Raw genomic sequence first — 24,514 nt, 5'->3', positions numbered from 1 at the left:
AGAAATGTTATCTTTCTGAAGCTAGGCCCAGATGGCCCTGCTGGCATCCCAGAGGCCCCCAGACTTTCAGCCCGGACAAAGGTATGGTCGGTTGTGCACTGCAAAGAGTCTTGCCCTGATGACCTCAAATACATTTTTGAAATATTATTTTCAAGACATTAATTTTTAATATGGGTTATGTGTGAGAATAGAGTTTATTGCAGACATTGGGCAGAGAAATGTTGAGTTTATGTTTCCTGCAACATCCATAAAAAAGTTTTTTATAGATATGAACTGGACCTCACACAGGAAAATAGGGGAGGGTGTCGCACAGTCGCAGAGATTATTTGGTTAGTGAGCTGCTACCCTGTTACAATATTTGAAACACACCTAACTATACCTGAATGTTTAGGTGTGTGCACATTTAGAATGTGTACCTGTGCCTGTGCACTGGCTAAAGAGGGCTTGAAAGAGTAGAAACTGGATCATAAGTTCAAAGCTGTTCTGAACAGGGGCCCCCAAAATACGTTTGGCCCTGGGCCCCCAAAATCCTCAAGATATCCCTGTGGCAGGCACCATCGTGACCCTGCCTGCTAATGCTCTTAGCTTCAGAAACATTTATATCTACACAATAGAAATGTTACTAAAGCTAAGAGCAGTGGCACACAGGGTGTATGCTTCTCCTGGTGCGCAGAGATGTCTTTTTTCACTCTTATGAAATGCATTGGCAAGTCCCGAACCAGAAAGAGAATGGCCTGGAAGGGAGTACCCTGTAATTGGTGGAGATGTGGGGTTTCTCCACAAAAAAAAACAGTACAGTTCTCATTTACAACTGCACTTCTGCAAAGTGTTTTCACATGTTAATGCACAGCTTATATATTTATGCACATGTTACTGCATAAAGTTGTGTGCAGTCACATAACGCTGTGACAATTGCAGCTTCCCAGGAGGACACCTGTAATTTTTGGCTCACTTCCAAAAAAACTCATAAACTACCCAAGCATCAGTGTAAAACCATGCTTGATGATTTACATTGTTTTTTGTGAATTAGGACCAGGACCATTTTATGTAGGAACATCATAGGTTTGCTCATTCCAGACGTAAGCGAAATGAATAAAACATTATCCCTTACCCCTCAACCATTGAGATGAACAATCAGAGACGTTTTTAAGGCATAAGCAAAGTGGGCTCTGGCCCAGGCCAGGGCCCAGCCCCCCCTTCCCCAGAGAGTCAGCTTGCCTTGCCCTGATGACCTTCAAAAATTAACCATATTTTATTGATTATCATTTTCCTGTCATTTATTTTTAATGCGGATGATGGTGCTCGTGCTCTACTACACACTCCTGCTATTACAGACATTTTGCAGAGAAATGTTGTTTACGTTTCATGCAACATTACTTTGAGATCAAAACAGGATCTCACATGTGACAAATGGGAGGGCATCACAGAGATTGTTTGCATTAATATTAGTGAAGTGTTACTGTAATAATATTGAAGCGATAAAAAAGGGGATGATGGACGGAGCGTTTGAGCGAATCAAACACTCACCCTCAGTCAACTGATCTGGGTTTAATCCATCACCATTCTTTAGCTCACTCCGCCACCCCAATGCCCAGACGTGGGTCCCGTGCTCACTACGCCACTGGAGTCAAGCTATCCTGGCTGATGACGGCTGATAGCCAGAAACCGCTCCTAGGATGCTTGATTCCGGTCCAGGGAAGAGATGGCTTGGCAGTTCGGGCTGGACTGTTCCCATGAGGCACAGGGTCAAGACTGATTTGCATATGGCCATGTCTGAACTGGGGTGGCTTGGTGAGCAAAGTAACGATGGATTAAACCCAGATCTGTGACTGGGGGTGAATGTTTTGCCATTGTGAAACATTCCGTCCATCATCTTGTGTGTTTTGCTGTAATGATATTGAAAGCACACAACACTGTCCTTGAATATTAGATGTATATTAGAATTTCGATGAATGTTCCTGTGACCTGGTCAAAAAAGGCAAGTAACTTCTAAAACTGAATCATATATTCAAAGTTTTTCCTAACAGGGGCCCCCTAAATACGTTTGGCCTAGGGCCCCAAAATCATTAAGATGTCCCTGAGGTGTGTGCCAGGAGGGCCTAGCTTCTGAAATATAACATTTCCATCTTGTAGATGGAAATGTTTCTGAAGCTAGCAGCATTGGCATCAGAGTGCTTCTCAGAGTGTAGCTTCAGAAACATTTCTATCTTGTAGATGGATGTTTCTAAATCTAGGCCATGCTGGCACGCACCTCTGAGAAGCATGGATGCTGCTGCCAATCTGTGAGGTACTCAGCATTGTTATTTCGAAGTCTGTTGTGAAGCTCTGTGGTTATACTGAATAAGCAGCTACCTATATTAATATATGACATCTCTTTATTGATGCAATAACTGCACTTTCACAATTGCTTTATTGACCTTCTTGTTTCTCACATTTCCTTAAATATGCACCATTTTACCGCACTTAAGTTGTTTGGGCTCGCTCGCTACACTCTCTACACTTGCTCGACGCCGTGCACTCGAACACAAATTTTACGCCCCACCATTTTCAAATGTCACCAGCCGCACAGTTTAACTCTCTCCATAAACAGCATCTAGCTTCTGTCGCAGGAAACAACTTTTCTGTGACCTAAGACCAAGCGTGCAGAGCATTGCTTGCGCAAGCGTACAAAGACACCGAGTGTATTAGAAAACTGACGGAACACTGACAGCACTTGGGAAAGTGAAAGCAAATGGGCTAATGTGCAGCTCCTGAAGCAGTAATATCTGCTAACAGCGGCATGTAGTGAAACTTAAACAGACACCATGCCTATTAGCATTCCGTATTCGCACCCTCGTAAAACAAATAGAAACTATTGGATTAAAGAGTAGACTATAAAAGTGTATCAAGTGGATTTACATAAACTATCCATGCAACCATGCCCCTTGCAGGATGGTTGAGCACAAGCACAGCCCCCCTGAGAGCGTGGCTATTTTATAAAACATCTGTAGACTGCCACGCCCTCGTGTCCATACGAGCCACCAGGGGATATGTCCGGATGCCAGTTAAACTGATGAGCCGTCTCTGGGCAGCTGCGACTGGTGGCTCATTTATGCGGCAGCTGCTGCCCCGGGGCCAGTGCTCAGGCACCTTTGTTGGGTCGAGCCTGAGCCAGCACACATGCGCTGCTCTTCGAGGATTTTTGTGGCTTCTCCGCGTGGGTCTGACTCCTCCCACGCTTTTGCGTGTGTCTTTCAATAATGAAAGTATGCAAATGCATAAAGGCGGGCGCATGTCCCACCTCTTTTCTAATGTTCACTCCCACAGCGTTTTGCTTTCAGGAGCGAGCAGTGGTGCGCAGGGTGGCAGCTGCATTTCTCGTGGTTCATGTAACTATTTCCACACAAATGTGGCATGCCGCGCCCATTACCCCTGTCGTAATTTGACAATGACTGGGTTAGCGCTTAGCTTTGCTACACGTTTTTTCACCTTCTCTTGGCTTTACTTGAAAACGCCATTTTGTATGTTACGGTGGCCATTTTAGAGAATGAGCCGCCTCGTGGTCAACGTGCCTTTAGTCCTTTGTCCGTGCCACTGACCATTCGAGTTTGCCCAGCAACAGGCTATTTTTAGTAACGGTCAAGCCTGTACATGCGCAGTTCCGACTGACCAGTCACCCCTTAGGAATGTTCCGTCAAACTGACCAGTGGTGTTGTAACCCCTTCCATGAGTTGGCTGTGTTCCAAAAATGACCATATATGTACCTAAAACTCTGTAACCATGTACCGCCTACCTTTTTATTACTGTAAATCTGTATAAAAGAAGGACTTACACCGACGTTCGGTGTGATACTTCTTGCATTGCCGAAGGGTGCTGTAGGAATGTACCACCACCCCATGCAGTCTTAATAAACTTGTCTTTTGTACTTTTCAGTTTCCGTGCCAACAGTTCTTTTGGTGTAAGTGGGTATTCTGCGGAACATGTAGGCCTTGGGAACCCAATACCACAAATTGGCGACCACGAAGGGACTCATCGGCGACTTGGATGCCCGAAGGAGAGGTCGTGACGAAGGGTTGGAAACTCGCCATGGACGCGTACGCTGCCACTGAGTGACCCGATTCTTGGCACCCACGGTGTTTTCTTCCTTCCTTCCGATCTGACCTTCCAGGTGGCGCAGGTCTCCAACTGAGATCCTGCTCGTCTGTGTTGCTGTACAGTGACCATTTGGCTGATTCGATCAAAGACCTTGGCAGTTGGAATCTGGATATTTGAGATTTGGGGTAAGATTTGTGATCGGTAAGGTAGTCTGCGGACGCTTACTGAAGTTCTATGAATGTGACTATGATTTGAGTTAGCTAACATTTTGATTTTGAGAATTTGAATACATATGTGCAGTGCACTTCACATAGGCAGGCAAGTAGAGATGTTTCTCTAACCTTGTTTGTACTTTGAACGGCACATTTGTATGAAGTATTGTAAGTGCCATTTTTACGGTATCACGTTTTCGTGGTACTTTTTGAACATGCCTGTTTTAAGCACACTCCGAGGGATGTGCTGTCTTGGAAATGGTACCTCATATAGGTTAAACGAATCTCAGCCGGCTCCCCCAGAGGGAACTCCTAATCGTGATATGTATGTTAAATTTGGCCTTCCCCCTATACTATACAGTAAATTATGGCATAAATATACTAGAACCGATCCCGAGTTGCAATGGCCACTACATGGGTCGTTTGATTTGCGAAAGGTTCAGTTTGTGGAGCAATGTTTGTTTCAGCGCAGGTCTAGACAGGATATGTTTGATTGTGTGCGAATGTGGGAGAAAGCGTTGAGTGAACGTATGAAGCGTGAAGTTGCCTTGGCGGACAAAGAGCAGCGCAAGGCTGCTCGAGATAAAGCTTTACAGCTTGAGGAGAAGGAGGCGCAGGAGAAGAAAGAGAGGGAGGCACGGGAACGTAATTTGTAAACGACCGGTCAATTTCCCATTCGTCGTCCGCTTTATCCTGTCCTTAATAATGAAGTTGATGATTTTTCATTACTAGATCGATCTCCGCCTCTGTATGTTCAGCCTACGGCCCCGTCTGAGGATTCCGGTGATGAAGGTCGGGATAAGTCAAGTACCAGGTTAACAGCTGGGAGAGCCGCAGACTTACGTAGTTTAGCCAGGAAATTGAATTTGAATCACATAACTATGTCAGAAGTTACAGCTGAAAAGGATAAGTGGTCGGAACGAGAATTGATGTGTTTCTTAACTACTTTTGCAGATGAAGTTATTCCTCGATTCCGTAAAAATTCAGAGAACTTAGAACCTAAGGATGTGTCAGTCCATCATGAGAATATGCGTAAAGGTTTATTTGTTCTTGCAGATGCAGACGGGTTTTTCTTACGATTGCTCCAGCTACGGGATTAGGCGTCCGAATTGCGGGAAACACGAAAGGCATCAGAGCAGCCTGGGTCGGAGCCGACGGAGCAGTCTAAACAGTGTTCTATCCTGGGTTCAGATAAGAATTCTAAAGTGCATGTTATGCCTATGCGTGAAGCTGCACCTCTGTATGTTCCCCCTAAAGGGGACGGTACAGATGAAGATAAAATGTCGGCAAATGCAAAGGGGTATTTTATATATAATTGGGTGTATACGCCTTGGAACAGAGCAGATGTTATGGCTTTGAAAAATGCTTTACCTGATCTCCGTAAGAATCAGGCAGCATTCTATGAAGGGGTAGAGGGGGCCATTTCCTCTTGTGTTATGACTCTTGTTGATATAGATCTTTTCTTTGGATTAATACTCCCCCCCGATATGTGGAGATCGATTCGTAAGACTAATGATCAAACGATGTTTGGGGCAACTTGGAAGGAGATAAGTCAGGCTGATTTAGGCAGGGAACCTGCATGTAAACCATGTGAATTAATTTTAGATCTTCCAACGGCTATTTTGAACAAATTAAAAACGCTTGTTCCTCCTAAAAAGATCGATTGGACTATGTTGGCTTCATGCAAACAGAAGCCAGACGAATCGGTATCTGATTTCTTTACACGTTTTGAAGAAGCGTTTCATGATTACAGTGGTCAATCATTAACAGATGATACGGGCAGACATTTGTTTGTGGATAAGTATGTGGCTAATCTCCTACCGGAGATTGCAAAAAGATTGAAAGCAAGTGAAAGCTCCTGGACCACGGCGACCCCTGCATTGTTGTTAACTATGGCTCAGTATTACGAGCGGCAGGAAGTAGAGGCTAAAGAAAGTGTTGATAAGAAAGCGAAGGAGTTGAAAACGAAGGTGATGTTAGCACAAGTTCGAGGTGCGCAATTTAGAGGAAATGATAGAGGCAGGCGAGGAGGGGGTAATGCGTCGTACGGTCGTACCGACATTGCTGAGGACCAATGTGCATATTGTAAAGAGTTTGGGCATTGGGCTGAAGATTGTCCGGTGCTTCGTGAACAACGTAGTCAGCGTGGTCGAGGAGGTGGAAGGTTGAGGAATAGTTATTCAGGAGCGAGAGGTGGCGGAAGTGATCGTGGTAGGTTTGAAGCGAGGGGTCGTGGTCAGGATGTACGAAACACCTTTGATAGACGGAACCAGTATCAGATATCGGAGAATGAGAATGTGGAGCATCAGGATTATGTGCATGCATAGGATTGCGTAGGATGGGGTGTGGAATCGGTTGAAGTGCCAGTAGATCAAAGAGGTCCATATGTATCAGCGGACATTTTGGGTTCTACTGATCAGTTTTTAGTTGACACAGGAGCTACTCGTAGTGCTTTGTCTAAAAACTTGGTTCCAAGGGCTCCCCTGTCTGGCGACACGATAACATGTATAGGGTTTGATGGCACACCCTCTCCTAGTCCATATTCACAACCTCTTGCCCTTTGTATTGACAAATTTTTCAGTTTTTGTCCATTTTTGTTGTCACCTCACACTCCAGATAACATTATGGGTATTGATTTGCTCAAATACTTTCGAGCAACGATACGCTGCGCTCCTGAAGGAGTACGGGTTATTTTGAATGACAATTACCCAGATTCAGACAGATTTTGTACAATGAAGGAAATTGAAGATTTAGCCTCTCTCCCGGACACGTTATGGGCGATTGTGTCCCGCAGTATAAGATCTCTAGGGAAGGTGAAATTGCCCTGACGCACATTGTTCAGGATTTAGTCATTGCAGGAGTAGTGGAGGAGGTTCCTTACAATGTCTGTAACAGCCCTATTCTTCCGATCCTTAAGAAAGACACTGACGACAAAGTCTATCGATTTATTATTGATTTGAGAGAAATTAACAAAATTGTCATTCCCCAATATCCGGTGGTGTCTGATATCACGACATTGCTTACATTGGTCCCCCCAACTGCAACGACCTTTTCTGTTATTGACCTTAAGAACGCGTTCTTTTCTATTCCCATTCATCCTGACAGCAGATACCTATTTGGCTTCATGTTAAATAATAAATCGTGTAGATTTTGTCGTGTTCCCCAAGGTTACACAGAGAGCCCTAGCATTTATAGTCAGGCTTTAAAAAGACAGCTTGACTCTTTTGAATTGCAATCCGGAGTAGCCCTTATACAGTATGTTGACGATCTCCTTTTGGCTGCAGACACCTATGAACAATGTGAGGAGAATACACTTGCTTTGCTTTCCTTTTTGGCTCAGAACAATCATAAAGTCTCTAAGAAAAAGCTGCAATACTGTAGACCCAAGGTGACCTACCTCGGTCATCTTTTGTCTAAGGAGGGGCGTGCATTAACATCAGACCGAATTCAAGCGATTTTAGATACGCCAGTTCCCCGCACTCAGATAGATGTACGCACCTTAATAGGACTAACGTCCTTTTGTAGACAGTGGATCATGGGATTTTCGTACATTATCAAACCTTTGTTAGTGTTATTGTCCAAAACTACACCAATGCCCCTTGAATGGACAGATGAATGTCAAAATGCTTTTGATCAATTGAGACAGGCCCTTTGCTCTGCACCCGTGTTAGGTTCACCAGATTACACAAAGATTTTCACGTTGTACGTGCACGAGAAAGATGGGTGCGCGTTATCAGTGTTATTGCAGGCACACGGGGATAAGCAGAGGCCATGTGCGTATTTCTCAGCCATTCTTGATCCTGTAGCGCGAGGGTTACCTGGGTGTTTCCGAGCAGTCGCAGCGACAGCAGTAGCTATACGGCAAAGTGAGGGAATAGTTTTGTCACACAAATTGTTGGTGTTAGTTCCCCATGCAGTAGATGCCCTGTTAAATCAAACGAAAACACAGTATCTCATGAGCGCACGTTTAACAGGATATGAGCTCATACTTCTGGCGCCGCATATCACACTGAAAAGATGCGCTACCCTGAACCCCGCCACTTTATTGCCATATCCGGTTGAAGAGGGCCAGGAAGAAAAGCACCATGATTGTGTTTTCCTGACCGAGGAACAGACAAAGGGTCGTATCGACTTACAGGATATGCCACTTCCAGATGTGGATGGGGAACTGTGGGTTGATGGATCGTGTTTGAGGCTGCCAGATGGTACAACTTCTGCAGCATATGCGATCACGACACTTAAGACGGTGGTAGAAACAGCACGGATACCCCAGAAATCAGCCCAAGCAGCGGAGCTGATAGCTTTGACAAGAGCCTGCGAATTGAGTGCTGGCCTATGTGTGAATATCTATACAGACAGCCGGTACGCCTTCGGAGTAGTGCATGACTTCGGCCTACTCTGGAGAGAGCCTGGGTTTTTGACCTCGCATGGAGTACACATTATGCACGGAGAACTAGTGCGTGACTTCCTAAACGCGTTGCTTTGGCCAAAGAAAGTGGCGATAATCAAATGCAGCGCACATAAGAAGGTCACTGACAAAGTGGGACAAGGAAATGCTTTTGCAGACAGTAGAGCAAGACAAACAGCTATGTCACGAAACGACTCCCCCATGTATGTAGTGAAGTCGCAGGCCGAGCGATGGTATGATGCTAGAGCAGAGATACTGGACATCCAGAAATCAGCAACTGAAGCAGAACTTGTAGCATGGGCAGCAGAGGGGGTGCTGGATGATGAGGGTTGTTGGAGGAGCAAGGACATGGAACGATGGAAACTGCCTGCAGCTTACTTGCAAGCGATGGTCCAGATGACACATGGGTTGGCACATGTTGGAGCTCTTGCGATTACTCGATTGCTGACACGAGTTTGGGAGCATCCTGAGATTGCCAACACTGCTAAGAGAGTAGTGCAGACCTGTTTGATATGTTTGCAGCACAATCCTGCAAAAGGGACTCATACTCCGAAAGGAGGGTTCGTTCCACCTTCTGCGCCATTCGAGGTACTTCAAATGGATTATATCCAGCTTGAGCGTTGCAATAACCTTAAGTATGTCTTAGTGGTGGTATGTGCTTTTAGCAAATGGGTTGAGGCCTTCCCCACGAAGGATAATACAGCGTTGATAACAGCGAAGGTTTTGCTCAAAGAGTACTTCCCTCGCTACGGCGTTTGCAAACTTTTGTGGAGCGATAATGGTCCTCATTTTGTTGGGAAAATTGTGGAATATGTGTTGAAGGGATTGGGAATTCAGCAGAAGTTTCATGCTGTGTTCCATCCTCAGTCAGCAGGTCTTGTCGAACGGTACAACGCCACTTTGAAACTAAAGTTGGCTAAGATTGTGGCGTCCACGTCTTTCAAGTGGCCGGATGCCTTGCCGTTAGCATTACTCTCTATTAGATCAGTGCCTCATTCTCGAACTGGCCTCACACCTTATGAAGTGGTGTTTGGAAGGCCGATGAACATATGGGGAGTTCCTAAGCCGCGATTGTTACATGATGTACCTTGTATAATGATGAATGATTATTTGGCACGATTAACAAATGACTTGCTTTCTATTCACCAACAGGTTCGAGAAGCGCTCCCTGACAAGTCCATTGGAGAGGCTCACAATCTTCGTCCTGGTGATTTTGTTATGGTAAAATCGTTTGAGAGAGCGAACAGCTTGGAACCGAGGTGGCGTGGCCCCGAGCAAGTCCTGCTTGCGACTTGAACGGCTGTGCGAGTGACCAACATGAAGCGGTGGGTGCATTCAACTCACTGCCGTCGCGTCTCTCCGGACCTGGTGAATCCTACTGTGCTGTCTGACTACAGAGACATCTTGGACGAGGAGAAGAGCCCAGCTGTGACGTCGGCCAAATTGGAGGGAGCCTTCCCGGACCACACTGTTTCTGGACAACAGCGTTATAATTTGCGGCCACGATAGGAGGAGGGTTTTTTTGGTGCGAGACTGGTTGAGTTACCGCTCCAGGTTTGTGAAACGGAAGCCGGGAATCTCAAGGGGGGGGGATCAGTTCTGCCAAGAGTAGCAACACCCGTCTTGACCCCGGAGAAGAAAACAACGGCTACCTCGGAGCTCAGAACTCACATTTTTATTTTTTTGTTGTATATTTGAGACATTGTGAACTTTTTTGAACTATGGCATCTTCTGCATCATGAGACAAAAGAATTCTTGGTGCTATATTGATTGTATTTACAATTGTGGTGATAGCAGTGATAGCCTGGGTAGTGGAACTTGTGGTACCTGTACGAGAACATTTGCTGCCAACTACCCCGGCTCCATCTGAACATTTTCATTTCACCTTAGCCTACCATGAAGAACGACACCCGCAGACTTACTTGAACAATAGCTTCATTCAAATCTTGCATCATACTCATAATATGACAAATACTTCTAACTGTTGGGTGTGTGGGATGTTGCCTGGACATCAGAAGAAAGGAGGCACACCACTTATTCCACTCCCGTTTTCTCACAATGGTTCTTGCAATGCCTGGTATACTCTTCTATTTACTCTGCGATGGCCCACGAAAGGGGGGGTGCTTTTCCGTTTAAACAAGATATGCTATCATGATCGGGACGGCTATCCATTGGCTGAGGGTACTCGATTCGAATGGGAAGAGTACCGCCCCGACAATGTGTCTGCACCTCGAATCTACAGTAATCAACGGAACATCAATATGTCCAGCTCTCATGTTATTAATGTCATAGATACTAAGGCTGATCTTTGCATATGTAATATAGGTACAATCCCGGTTGGCAAAAGTGAATGTAACACCACTTACATTTGACAGTCCGAATGGCATATCATTTGTAGCATCACGAAATACATACTTCATCTATGGCAATAAAGGTTATCATCGTCTCCCGTTAGGATGGTTAGGTACATGTTATATCTCTTTTGTATTGCCCCCTGTATTCATTGCCCCACCAATGTACCATAATGACTATATTTTGTATCATGACTTTGTGTTAAATAGAGTCAAACGTGCTGTAGTCCTGGAAGATATTGATCAGACCGATACTGCACTACAACAATATGTGGATTTTAATCTGGGTTTGTTTTCCTTTGTGGGAGCTGCTCTGAACAGTCGGAAGCTACGACGACTGACTCGTGTTGTCGAGGCTGTAGCTAATGATACTGCTTTCGCATTAGGAAATATAACTGAAGAGCTTCAAATATCTAGAATTGTCACGCTCCAGAACCGGATGGTTCTAGATGTAGTTTTAGCCAATCGAGGGGGGGCATGTAGAATTATCGGAAGTAGCTGTTGTGTTTACGTTTCTGACAACTCACCATCTGTATATGATGCTATATCAAAATTGCATAAAATTACTGCTGAAATACATCCGGACAATGGTACATGGACCTTTTCGGGGTGGTTCTGGTCAATACTTAGTACATGGGGCTGGAAGCTACTGACAATCTTATGTATCATGGTTGGGATATTATTCTTCTTGTGTCTGTGTATACAATGGGGCCCTGCATTATGTTCTATGTGTCTATCAGCTTGTATTCCATCTAGACGAGCTCTTGCCCGAAATGAATTGATGCTTCATAAAGAAGTGGCCCAACTTATGTCAATCGATATAGAAGATGAGTATCCTGACTATGTCCATTATGAGGTAGCTTCAGCTAGACGCTAAAAGGGTCGTCTGTCGTAATTTGACAATGACTGAGTTAGCGCTTAGCTTTGCTACACGTTTTTTCACCTTATCTTGGCTTTACTTGAAAATGCCATTTTGTATGTTACGGCGGCCATTTTAGAGAATGAGCCGCCTCGTGGTCAACGTGCCTTTAGTCCTTTGTCCGTGCCACTGACCATTCGAGTTTGCCCAGCAACAGGCTATTTTTAGTAACGGTCAAGCCTGTACATGCGCAGTTCCAACTGACCAGTCACCCCTTAGGAATGTTCCGTCAAACTGACCAGTGGTGTTGTGACCCCTCCCATGAGTTGGCTGTGTTCCAAAAATGACCATACATGTACCTAAAACTCTGTAACCATGTACCGCCTACCTTTTTATTACTGTAAATCTGTATAAAAGAAGGACTTACACCGACGTTCGGTGTGATACTTCTTGCATTGCCGAAGGGTGCTGTAGGAATGTACCACCACCCCATGGGGTCTTAATAAACTTGTCTTTTGTACTTTTGAGTTTCCGTGCCAACAGTTCTTTTGGTGTAAGTGGGTATTCTGCGGAACATATAGGCCTTGGGAACCCAATACCACACCCCATGTAATTTTGTAAAACTGCATCCTTAATTACAACACCTTTCAACAAAGGTCTTTTGAAGTTATTTCCCCTCCCGGGCTACAGGTGAGCTGTCGGATACGGAAGTGAGTCATTGTAATACGCCATTTATATGTTGAAGTTCCTGCACCCTCTCACCTTTCAACAAAGAATGAGAAACACATTTCTTATGTGCCGTGAATCAAAAAACAAATCTTTTTAACTTTGCGGTAAATTTGTGCCACGTTTTTATCTATCTATGAAGCTAGCGCTTCTTCCGGCTTCCTCAGCTACAAGAAGTTTAAATAACTAGGGGTCAGGAGGTCATTGCTCTACATCACACATTGCTGAGTCAACACCTGGGGATCATGGATACTTTCGGTAATTTGTAACCATTTGGTCACACTGTCCCCATAAACTGAAATGGCTCCATACTTAAGACTTTGGGAGGGGCTAATCCTGGTCGCAAATCTGTTCTTCTGGAATGTGAAGTGGTGAGTCTGCCATGCTTGTTAATTTACCGTCAGACTATAGGGGTCCACACAGATCTCTGCAGCAGGCACTCAGGCTGCTGAGCTATCTTTCTCACACTGTGAAATAGAATGCCTTCTTGGTGCACAACGTTACATGACAAGAGTGTCCGTACAGGAGTCATTGGCACCCCAGCTGTTTGTGTGCAGGAGGCCAGTTCACGCTGACGCACATCCATTCGCAGGCCTCTTGACAGTGTGGAGGAGACAGACTTACCGAGTGGTCTTGTAATGTGTGACAGACGAGGTGCGACTTACACCTACTGTCCAGGGACCAGATGCTCTGTTTCCTTCCTAGACTGAAACAATCATAAAAGCCTACTTCAAGCTTCCATTAAGTATGGATACCACAGGTGCAACAGCAGTGCAAGCGTCCGTCTCACAAGTGCACAACACCACACACAGGGGCACACCAGTCTGCCTCAGCAGTGCAAACTTTCTAGCATCGGCAACAGATACCCCATAGGCATCAATAGTGTAAGCGACGCGTGTGCATCAGCGGTACACGCTTTCTCACATGGACAATCGGTGCCTCTTACTTAGGCATCACTAGTGCAAGCGTCTCTCTCACTCTCCCTCCCTTGTCCCTCTTATCACAGATCTTTTGACTGGGTGTGAGTGTTTGATTGACTCAGATGCTCCGTCCATCACCAGCCCCTTTTGTACCACTTATCACACAGGCTTCAGCCGTGCAAACCCCAAGTACGTAGAGAGAGTACCACTTGTGCATCTGCTATACACTTCTCAGGCTAAACTTCGAGGCACAGGAGCAGTGGAAGATGTGGCGGAAGTTGGACTGATGCGCTCCTAATGTAGTCAAATGCGGACTGTGTAACTTCCGATACCGGATCAGACCGTAGAAGTGCCTGCATGCGCACATTAATGAAATTACACAAACTTAACTTTAAACCACACGCCGCCCCTGACATCGCACTCAGCAATTTTGTCCACATTATGGACACATTTCAAATCAGCACTCAAGAGCAAACAAAATCACAAAGCACATTTATTTAATGGTTGTATCAGAAAGGACACAGCTGGAGGAAACCTGAAGACGGCTACTGAAGTTCTCTGTTGTGATTTGTACAGAGCCAGCCTACGCTAAGACGGTGCCCTGGGCGGGGATAAATGTGGCACCCTTGCTGACGTAGTGAATTAAATGCGGCAGCAGGTGGTCCCTTTTGTGTCGACTGGTTAGTCCCTGGACTAGCAGCGACTGGCTCCTGAAGGTAAACATTCCCTGACCTCCCCCAGTTCACCTAAATCACTGTTAGCTCAGCTGCCTCGGGCGAAAGATGCTTTTGTTGATCTGTGTCTGCCGGGGTCAGAGGGTGAAGGGACTGAAAGGGAGGGGGCTAAAGATGTGTTGAAGACATCCCTGCTGTATGATAATTAACCCCTTCCATGCTCATGACGAGCTCAACTTGTCATGAGGCACAGTTGAGCTGTGCTGATGACGAGCTGAGCTCGTCATGAATATAGGAGACTAAAACATAAAACCACTTTAAACTCGCAACTCAAAAACTAGTAGGCAGGGACAACCACAAGACTGGAGCAAGACAAGAAGGGCAATGTTCTTGGCATAACCTTAATGCACACAGCTTGCGCGCCCCTCAGTATATTGTCACACTGGGCCTTGGCCAAGCTCGCTCATGCTAAAGGCAGTACCTGTTTGTACATAAGAAGGTTTAGCTAGGAGCTCCATATCAGGTCTCTGTGTTTCCACTATGGGCTTTTCCTTACTGAATCATTACATTCTGAGGGTTAGAAGCAACCAATAAAATTGACATTTGTCCTTAACCAATCGAACCACAGCACATGGCAACAATGAACTGTAAAAGAAAACCCCCGGACCCAGTAGCATGGAGAGGTCTGGTAACCTTACGCATACGACTATCAGAGCAATGGGAACAGCAGACAAATGGAAGTCCAGACAAAATGGCTGCCAGGTTTTCTTAGAGCAATTAGACCATCCTAAGATCTGCTGACCAGCAGTGGGGTTATTAGAGGGTGCATTCACTTAGACGAGGAGGGATTAATATGAGAGAGGTCTGATAAGTTCATACCCTTCCAATGTGGAGCAACCTGGGATACCCACCAGCGCACACTTCCATCACCCATACTGGCACCCCACACAACAATGTGAGGACGTTTTTGTTGTTGTGTTTCTTGGAAGGGAGGAATGTCTCCACCATATTTCTAGTAGACTTTTGTCAGGCCACCATTGCAGAATTTGTTATTCTGCACCATAATGTATTCATCCCATATAAAGTTTGGGTGAAAATACCCTATGATTTTGTCACCACTACGATCCCTCTCTTTTAGAGCCACAGTGATTTGCCACTACACCTCAAAAACATTTTAATGTTTTACTACGTCAGTATTAACTGTTTAGCACATAGGGGGAATGGAAAGGCGGGCCGACATCGGCCCGCCGCACTTATGGTGGGGCGCACCGGCCCCCACTCGTCCCGGGTCCCCTGATGACCTGGAAGGGATGGAGGCACTTACGGGTCACAAAGGGAACAAAGGCCAGGCCGGTTAGATCTGGCCTGGCCTGCGAAGGGTTAAAAGGCGGTGCAGCGCGGGAGCCGACCTCTTTGACTCCTGCGCGCCACGGCCTGCCCCTTCCCGCCTCTAGGAGGCTGTAACTAATTTATTTTTATTTTTTATATATATTTTTTGTTTTTTCCTACTCCAGGTAGATCGGCGTCCGGTGGGAGAATCGCCCGCAGGGGGCGACACGTCTGCAGGAGCAGTCCGAGGGGGAGTCCCGGTGGGGAGTCTCTGTTTTCTCTCCTCTGCAGGGCATTTGGCGCTGCTGTCTTGGGGTCTGGTGGTTGAAAGAGTCGGGCGAAAAGTTCATGGCGCGCCAGGCAAGGCTCATGCTAGAGGGGGTGCCACGGTCTCCAGGCTTGCTGGGCTGGGCAAACATAGTTCGGCCACCGTTGAGATCTTAGGATTTCGTGTTCACGGGGTGATCGCCCTGCTCGGCACCGAAAGGGTGAGTGTTGTGGTGCTCTTGCTCATGGTGTCATTGTTCAGCATGGTAGTAGAGTGCGGGCGTCTGAACAAGAGAGGGCAAGGGGGGCATTTGTCCCAATTATCAAAGTATTGAGCCCACTGGTAATTTACTACTCATGTAACGCTGCTGTGTCGATTGTGAAGCGCTCTGACACCCTCGGGTTACGTCTGCGCTATATAAAATAGCTGCGGACATATTAAATAACATGTAATTGACGAGTCTAAGGGGTGCTGTCGTCATTGACGTTTGGCGCGTTGTGTGTACTTGTACACTCATAAACAGGCGTTTCAGTGCTGTGAGGGCGAGTGCAAATGCCTGTGTCTTTGTTTTCGGTGCACCAGGTCACTCACCATATTCGTTTAAAGGCCTGTGTGTACAATTACTGCAGTGTGTGGTCCGAGGTTGCGCGCGGTTTACTTCACAGGAAATCAACACGAACATTTAACTAGAAGCTCCTTTGAGAGCCGGAATGTGCAAGGTGTCATAGGTCAAACAGGTATTCATTCACACAGGAAACATACGGTGTAAAGTTCTTTAAAAGCTTGTAGTTAGTCTTTCTTCTATGTTTACGTTCGATCACTGCCACTGTCATGTAACTATGTTTACTGTTCTACATTCTACATGTTGCGTCCTCGCAGAGAGTGTATCTTCAAACATGTTTATGTTTGAAGATGCATCTCTCGTGGGCAGCCTTACGGTTGGTTCCACACCTGTTGTAGAATCTCATTTAGCTGTTGGACTTACTTGCGGGCGGCAGCACTCCCGTGTTATGCCTACTAATTTGGAAAAAACCTTTTCTTGGATTACAACCTGTTTCAGTCTACTTCAATTCCTGGAACTATTTACAACTTTACATTTGGCGACGGGATTTTGAGGCTTTATTTAGGTTTTATCGGATATTTTGGCATTTCACAAAAATCCTTCTTGACTCAAAGACCTATTCAACATCATCCGAGGATTTAATTTGTCACTGCTGCGCATTTTATTACCGAAATTCACAGATCTACTCTCACCTTTCCACGAATGAAATCGGAGCAGGTTACACCGACTTTTTCATTTTCATTCAATTTGCTGATTTCTGCTGCTTCCGTTCACTTTACCAACGCGAGATGAAAGCGTGATGACATCATCACGCAACATTGGCGGCCATTTTGGGTGTGTTTTTGCCGATTTTCCAGGTTTTACACACCAGTTGTTGAGGTGTTGCAACGCGCACAGCTTATAACGCGCGGGGTGCTTCAGTTGAGAAATCTTATTTACACGCTGTGCAACTCCTCCAAAAGGCCTGCATTCGCTGGAAAACAAGGGAAAGAGAGGGTTATTTAACATTTCAGAATTGGTATGTACATTTCAAATATAAATATTATTTGTACAATTGACAATCTTACTTTCAAGCTTTAAAGGAAGCTTATTTATAACCTACAAGGAACTTTAAAATACATATTCATTTTGGAAATTGAAAAGGAATATATTATTTAACTGCTATTACAGGGAAAGCATTAAAAGAAGCTCAAGTAACATTTTAAAGTATTTTCAAAGACAATTATTTTTTTGTGACTGACATTCAAAGTTAAAATACCCCTGTTTAACATGGCTAACAATCAAAAATTAATTCTCTTGAATCACTTTCTTCCTCTTAATGCCAAACCAGTGGAACCATGGAAAATATGTTTTCGGAGTTTTGAGAATCATTTATTTGCCATTGATGCAGAGGAATATTCTGCCAAAAGGAAATTAGCACTTCTTTATAGTCATCTTGGAAGAGCTGGCAGCAGATTTTTGACAATTTACTGATATCAATTCCGCCATCTGGAAGAGGAGAGGGGTGGAATGTTTATACTGACGCTGTTCAAAGACTCAACAAGAAATTTTTAGAACAACCAAATGCCATGCTTGAACGTTTCAATTTTACAAAAAGAAAATAGAATCCTGAGGAGAGCGTAGAGGATTTTATTTCAGTCTTTAGGAACATGTCAGCTGAATGTAATTTTGGAGCTTACTTGGACACCTATATTAGAGATCAATTTGTGTATGGGTGTTGTCACAAAGAAATTCAAGAACGTATTTTGAGTTGCAGTGATCCAATGTTAGCTGAAGTAATTGATATGGCAAAGAGCATTGAAAGGAGTATTATTTAATCGAAAAGTATTGTGAATGATAATGTTTCACCTGTCAATTTTGTACAGAATGATGTATCAGTTAATGCTGTCTCTTTTAAAAACAGATTTACTAGGCCACAACAAGGGAGAACTAACACTTTTTGTTTCAGGTGTGGGTCTAGAACACATCTTAGTAATAGTCCCATTTGCATTGAACTAGGAAAGAAATGCACATATTGTCACAAGATTGGGCATTTTAGTAGTGTGTGTAGAGCGAAATGCAATGTTCATGTTAGCTCCATTGCTACAGATGAATCTTGTAATCAGAATGATGTTGTTTCAGGATTTGATGTTGTTCCACTTGAGTCATCTGTACAAAATCTCGATATTAATACCATAGATTTATCCTCTGTTTTACATGAGGAAAAAGAGATTTTGGCTATTTATTCAGGTGAAATTTTCTCTGATCATGAATGTGCGCCTGATCCTACTTGTAAAGTTTTGATTGGGATCGACTCACTTGATATGATGGCTGATTCAGGTGCCCCAGTCACCATCATTTCTGACAGCATATTTGATGAATTGTGGTCTTCATCTACTAGTCTATCTAAAATTGACATTATCCCAAAGGCATATGGGGGTAAAGACATTGATATGCTTGGTTTCATTATGTCAGAAATATCTTGTCTTGGTAGGAGCACTTATACTAAAGTATATGTAGCAATTAAGGGTAAAATTATAAGAGGTTGGCAGGATCTTGCTAGAATGAATTTAAAACGTGTCCCTGGGTCCAAACATCCAGTGCAACTGAATGACTCCGAAATGTCATCAATAGATGAGGACAATAATTTAATTATTAATTACATTATTAAGCAATTTCCTGAAGTTTTCAGTTCAAAAATAGGTAAGATTAATATATTTGAACACCTCATTAAACTTAAACCAGGTGCAATACCTGTTTCACATAAATTAAGGTCCACTCCCCTTAGTGTCAGAGATGACCTTAAGAAGCTATTGGATAATATGGTTTCAGAAAAGATAATCAAACCCACAGACTCATCTGAATGGGTTAGTCCTATTGTGGTTGTACGCAAGAGAGACTCCAGCATTCGCCTATGTGCGGATCTTCGTTCTCTCAATCAAAATATTCTCATTGATTGCCACCCCCTTCCCAAAATTCAAGATCTTCTGACCGGTATTGATGGTTCAAAATGTTTCACCTTGCTTGATTTGTGCAGCGCATATCATCAGATCCCTCTTTCTCCTCAATCCACTGATTTGACAACTTTTATTACGCCATTTGGGGCCTATAAATATCTAAGGCTACCATTTGGATTAGCCTCGGCGGCTAGCGTATTTCAAAAGTTTATGGACTCCTTACTTAGTAACGTCAAATCCGTTCAGGCCTACCAAGACGATGTCTTAATCTTTTCAAACACACAAGAGGAGCATGTTAAAACACTGAAAGAAGTTCTTTCACATTTTAGAGAGGTGGGAATTACCTTGGGTCAAGACAAATGTAAATTCTTTAAATCAGAAGTAGATTATCTTGGTCATTCTATTTCTCCAAATGGTATTAAGCCAAAACTTTCCCTCACAAAAGCCATCTCGAATGTTCAGGTACCCATTAATAAGGAGGCATTAAAGCCTTTCTTAGGAATGACGGAGTATTATTCTAGGTTTATCCTGGGATACTCACAAATTGTTCAGCCTTTACGTGATCTTCTTAAGAAAAATATGAAGTTTATTTGGTCTGATGTTGTGCATAAATCTTTCAAAACAATCAAGAAATCTATTCTAGATTCTCCAGCATTGTCTTCCTTTACTCCGGGGGTAAAGTGCACCATCTCAGTAGACGCAAGTCAGTTAGGTTTAGGCGCTGTTTTGTGTCAATGGGTTGGTGCAACTGAAAGAACAATAGGTTTTGCATCTAGATCTCTTTCCTCTGCAGAGAGGAACTATAACACAATTGAAAGGGAGGCCCTGGCTTGTTCATGGGCTGTTGAAAAGTTTAAAAGTTATATATGGGGCTCACATTTTAATTTGTTAAGTGACCACAAACCTTTGCTGCACTTGCTTAATGGTAATGGAACTGGCAAGGCTTCATCAAGATTGGTGCGTATACTTTCCAGGCTACACAAATTTAATTTTACCATTCGTCACATTGCAGGTGGACTTAATGCCAGGGCGGATTGTCTCTCTAGGCTCCCACTTCAAGAAAGTTATTCTGACACTAAATTTAATGAGGTTGAGTGTGTCGTAGCATCCATTAATGATTCTAGCATTGAATTTCCATTTTTGTCACAGGAGGATAGGATGAAAGCTTATAAGGATGATAAAATTTTACAAGCTGTGAAGAACATGATTATTTGTGGTTGGCCTAGAGAACTTTCGTTACCTGCTTCTCTTAAGTCTTATGCCCAGGTGTCCCAGGATCTTTCCATTGTTAATGATGTCCTAATGCGTGGAGACCAATGTATTCCTCCTTCTTCAAATCGCTTGAAGTTGGTTGAGTTCGCACATGAGGGTCATCTGGATATTGGAAGCACTTCTAGGAAACTCAAGGAGCATTTTTGGTGGCCTGCTTTAGACAAGAATGTCACGTTATGGATAGATAAGTGTGATTTTTGTTTGCTTTCGGATAAACATTAGAAGATCAGTAAACTTCCTCTTCATCCTGTATCTGCGCCTGAAGAAGCATGGTCTAAGATCGCACTTGATTTTGCAGGCCCGTTTGATCTCCTGTCAAGCAAAGAAAGATATGTCATTGCCATCATTGACTATCATTCGAAATGGGTGGATTTTGAGTTCTGTGACTCGCCTACTTCTTTCATTCAGAAGGATTACCGAAGGAAATAGTCACAGATAATGGTTCTCATTTTTGTTCATCAACCATGCAGGATTATTTTAAGAGTCATGACATCAGGCATTTAAAGGTGGCCCTTTATTCTCCTTCTTCGAATGGGCTCATTGAGAGGATGAATAGATTCATAAAGGAGGGCATTCAGACAGCTTTGGCTTGCAATTTACCTGTTGAGTTATTTTTGAAAAAGAAAATTTGGTCATATTTGATCACACCACATTCTACAACAGGGATTTCTTCTTTTAGATTACTTAAGAAGAGAAATCCTAATGGTGTTATTTGTCCTAACTGGTTAAAAGATCTCAAGAGCGACAGTTCATTTTGTGTTGCATGTAAGGATAAAAGTATTTTTAAGGAAAATGTTTTGATGAAACAGGGTTTGCAAAAAAGTACTTTGATAAATCGTCTGCATCGGTCATGAAGGACTTTTAGGTAGGTGATTGGGTGATGTTTAGAAATCCGAATAAGGTCAAAAAAGGCCTTTCAAAATTCTCGTCACCAATTCAGGTTGTCAAAACATCAAAAGGTTCAGTTTTTCTTGAGAGGAAGGGGTGGTGGAGTAAAAGAGCAGTTGTTAAAATTTCTAATGAACAAGCTAAGAAAATGCTTCTGTACAAGCCTCCCTCTAGTGATCATGATTGTTCACATTTTCCTTTAGGGTCTGCTTCTGACAAAGTTTTAATTCCTGTTTTACCCTCTACTTCCTCTTCAGATATGGATTTGCATGTTACACCTTTAACTCACCTGATTACTTCTTCTACAAAAGAAATGTCTGGATCACATAAGAGTTATCGTAATTGTTCTATTCCTACAAGGTTCAGAGATTTTTATGTCTTAAGACACTTACTATTTTTTAGGTTTTCTGTTTATCATATAGGAAGGGAGATGATGTAGTGTTAGTCTTTCTTCTATGTTTACGTTCGATCACTGCCACTGTCATGTAACTATGTTTACTGTTCTACATTCTACATGTTGCGTCCTCGCAGAGAGTGTATCTTCAAACATGTTTATGTTTGAAGATGCATCTCTCGTGGGCAGCCTTACAGTTGGTTCCACACCTGTTGTAGAAACTCATTCAGCTGTTGGACTTACTTGCGGGCGGTAGCACTCCCGTGTTATGCCTACTAATTTGGAATAAACCTTTTCTTGGATTACAACCTGTTTCAGTCTACTTCAATTCCTGGAACTATTTACAACTTTACAAAGCTATAGACCAGTGCTGCAAATCAACAAGCAGGTGTAAGGATGTGTTGCTGGCTATGCGTGCATTTGTGGCTGGTTATTATATTTACCAGTATTCTTGATGAGAGGAAGTGAACTCAACAGCTGTATTAAATCGCTACGGATTTTTCTTTAATAAGCGCAACATATTCTGAGAGGAAAGTGTCCAAGTGGCACGCGGCTCTGGGCGTGTTCAGAAAGTTCTGAAAGCATTCTAAGCCTACAGTGCCTGACCGACAGACAGGAGTTTTACTTAAACACAGCGCGTGGCTTCCGAGCACAGCTAAGTTCAGATTGTGACATACTTCCGCCCCAGAGCCACGGAAACGACGTCACGGACAGAAGAGGGGAGAATGATGAGGAAGTTCGTAAGGCTCTGTTCCGCTTAGGTTAGCAAAGACCTAAAGAAAAAGACAGGGGTTACCTAACCGGAATCTACCGAAACTAGGGTCTGCGGAAATTCATTTTTTTTTTTTTTTTTTTTTTTTTTATTAAACAAGCCGTAGGATAAACATTGGTACATTGATTACTTCATAATTACAAAAAAATTTCCAGGCAATATACAAGAGACAAAACTACACAAACTGCAATGACGTATGACTAAACGTTTTTCCTTTCATAAAATGCTAAAACAAAAACGTAGTCAGATTGAAAATATAAAAACTATTGGTATGGAACAAACATCAAGATTACAATACGGATTGATAAAGTGCTAGTGCAATGTAGTATGGAAGCCGCTAATTTAAAACAGCAAGAATATTATTGTACATTTTTTTTTTTTTCCTTTTTTTTTTTTTTTTTTTTTTTTTTAAAGTGCTAGTGCAGTAACATGTAAAGATGGCATATATAAAGAGACTAGAGCGTTAAAGTGGGTGGACCGACAATGTATATCAGGAGGAGTATTATCCTATTTCTTTTAAGTACAACTGCAGAATCGCACAACGTTAACAAATAAATATATCTATGATGGAATACACAAACGACTGGTATAATATAGCAGATTAAATATGTAGTTGAACTTCTTAAAGATGTAGAAGCAATACATTCTAAAAATTTGACTTAAATAAGACTATTAACTTCCTTTTATCGATTCAAGCATCTCAAAATATTTCCAGTTCCTTTCAAACCTAGCAATCGCTCCCACTCTACCTGCATAGGCTCTCTCAAAGTTACATGTTCTTCTCATTTTATTAATCCATTTTAATTGGCATGGTGCTATCATAGATTTCCAATTTTGTAAGATTAAAGATCGTGCTACCGCCGTAGAGATAAAAATAAACACTTCTTCTGATTTGTTAAACCTGTTCCTATCTTTACAGATACCGAAAAGGGCTATCTCTACCTCTGGTAGTAGAATTTTCCCAATTGCCATCTCTAAGTCTATAAAAATCCCCTTCCAAAAGGATTCTAACTTAGGACAGGAGAAGAAGATATGCTGCCAGCCACCCTGACCCCTAGTTTTACATCTGAAACATTTGTTCTCGTATGCAGGGAATATTCTCTGCAAAGCCTCAGGGGTATAATATAACAACCAACGAGAAAAAAAAGACATACGTTTAAAATTAGCTGCACGAAGTGCTTTGTTTCCTAAATGACATATAACTTCCCAGTCTTTATCTGTAAAAACACACTGAGTAATAAGGCTTATTTTTTCTAAGTGACAAGCAGTTATAGGAGATGGTCCAGAGGGGAAGAGCTTTTTATACCAGAATCCAATACCTGTATGTTTCTCCCCATATAGAGCTGTTAACAAAACATTAGGTGTTGTATCTAGCCCTCCTATTTCTTTTTTTATAAAATTGACCAGTTGTATATATTCGAAGAACCTAATACGTCTAGGATGTGCTCTATCTATTACCGTTTGCCAGCCAATTACAGAATTTTGGATGAGTAGGTGCCTTATTTCCCCAAATCCAGAAAATTCATGAATATGTAAAACAAAAATACAGCTTTAGTTTGAAGTAAAGAGAGGTTTTAATTTTAGATTCCCGCAGAAGCTCCAAATAGTAATATAGTCTGGAACGTTACTGTTGGCTAATGCCATAAGAGTCGACCGCATCACCCTATTACCTCATGCATGTGGCTTTCAAAAAACCATGACAATGTCTATGCCAGCAAGCAAATGTAGACGCTTTTTCGTACTTCTGCTTATGCAAACATGGTTGGTGCATATGCCTGAAGTAATTGTTGAAGAAGACTCTCAGCACTGGTGCTATGCACAACACAATAGAAGCATGCCAGGAAAGGCGGCGCCGACATCGGCCCTGCC

Source organism: Lissotriton vulgaris, chromosome 6 (assembly GCF_964263255.1).
Source record: "Lissotriton vulgaris chromosome 6, aLisVul1.2, whole genome shotgun sequence".
NCBI lineage: Eukaryota > Metazoa > Chordata > Amphibia > Caudata > Salamandridae > Lissotriton > Lissotriton vulgaris.
This window is presented reverse-complemented; position numbering follows the sequence as displayed.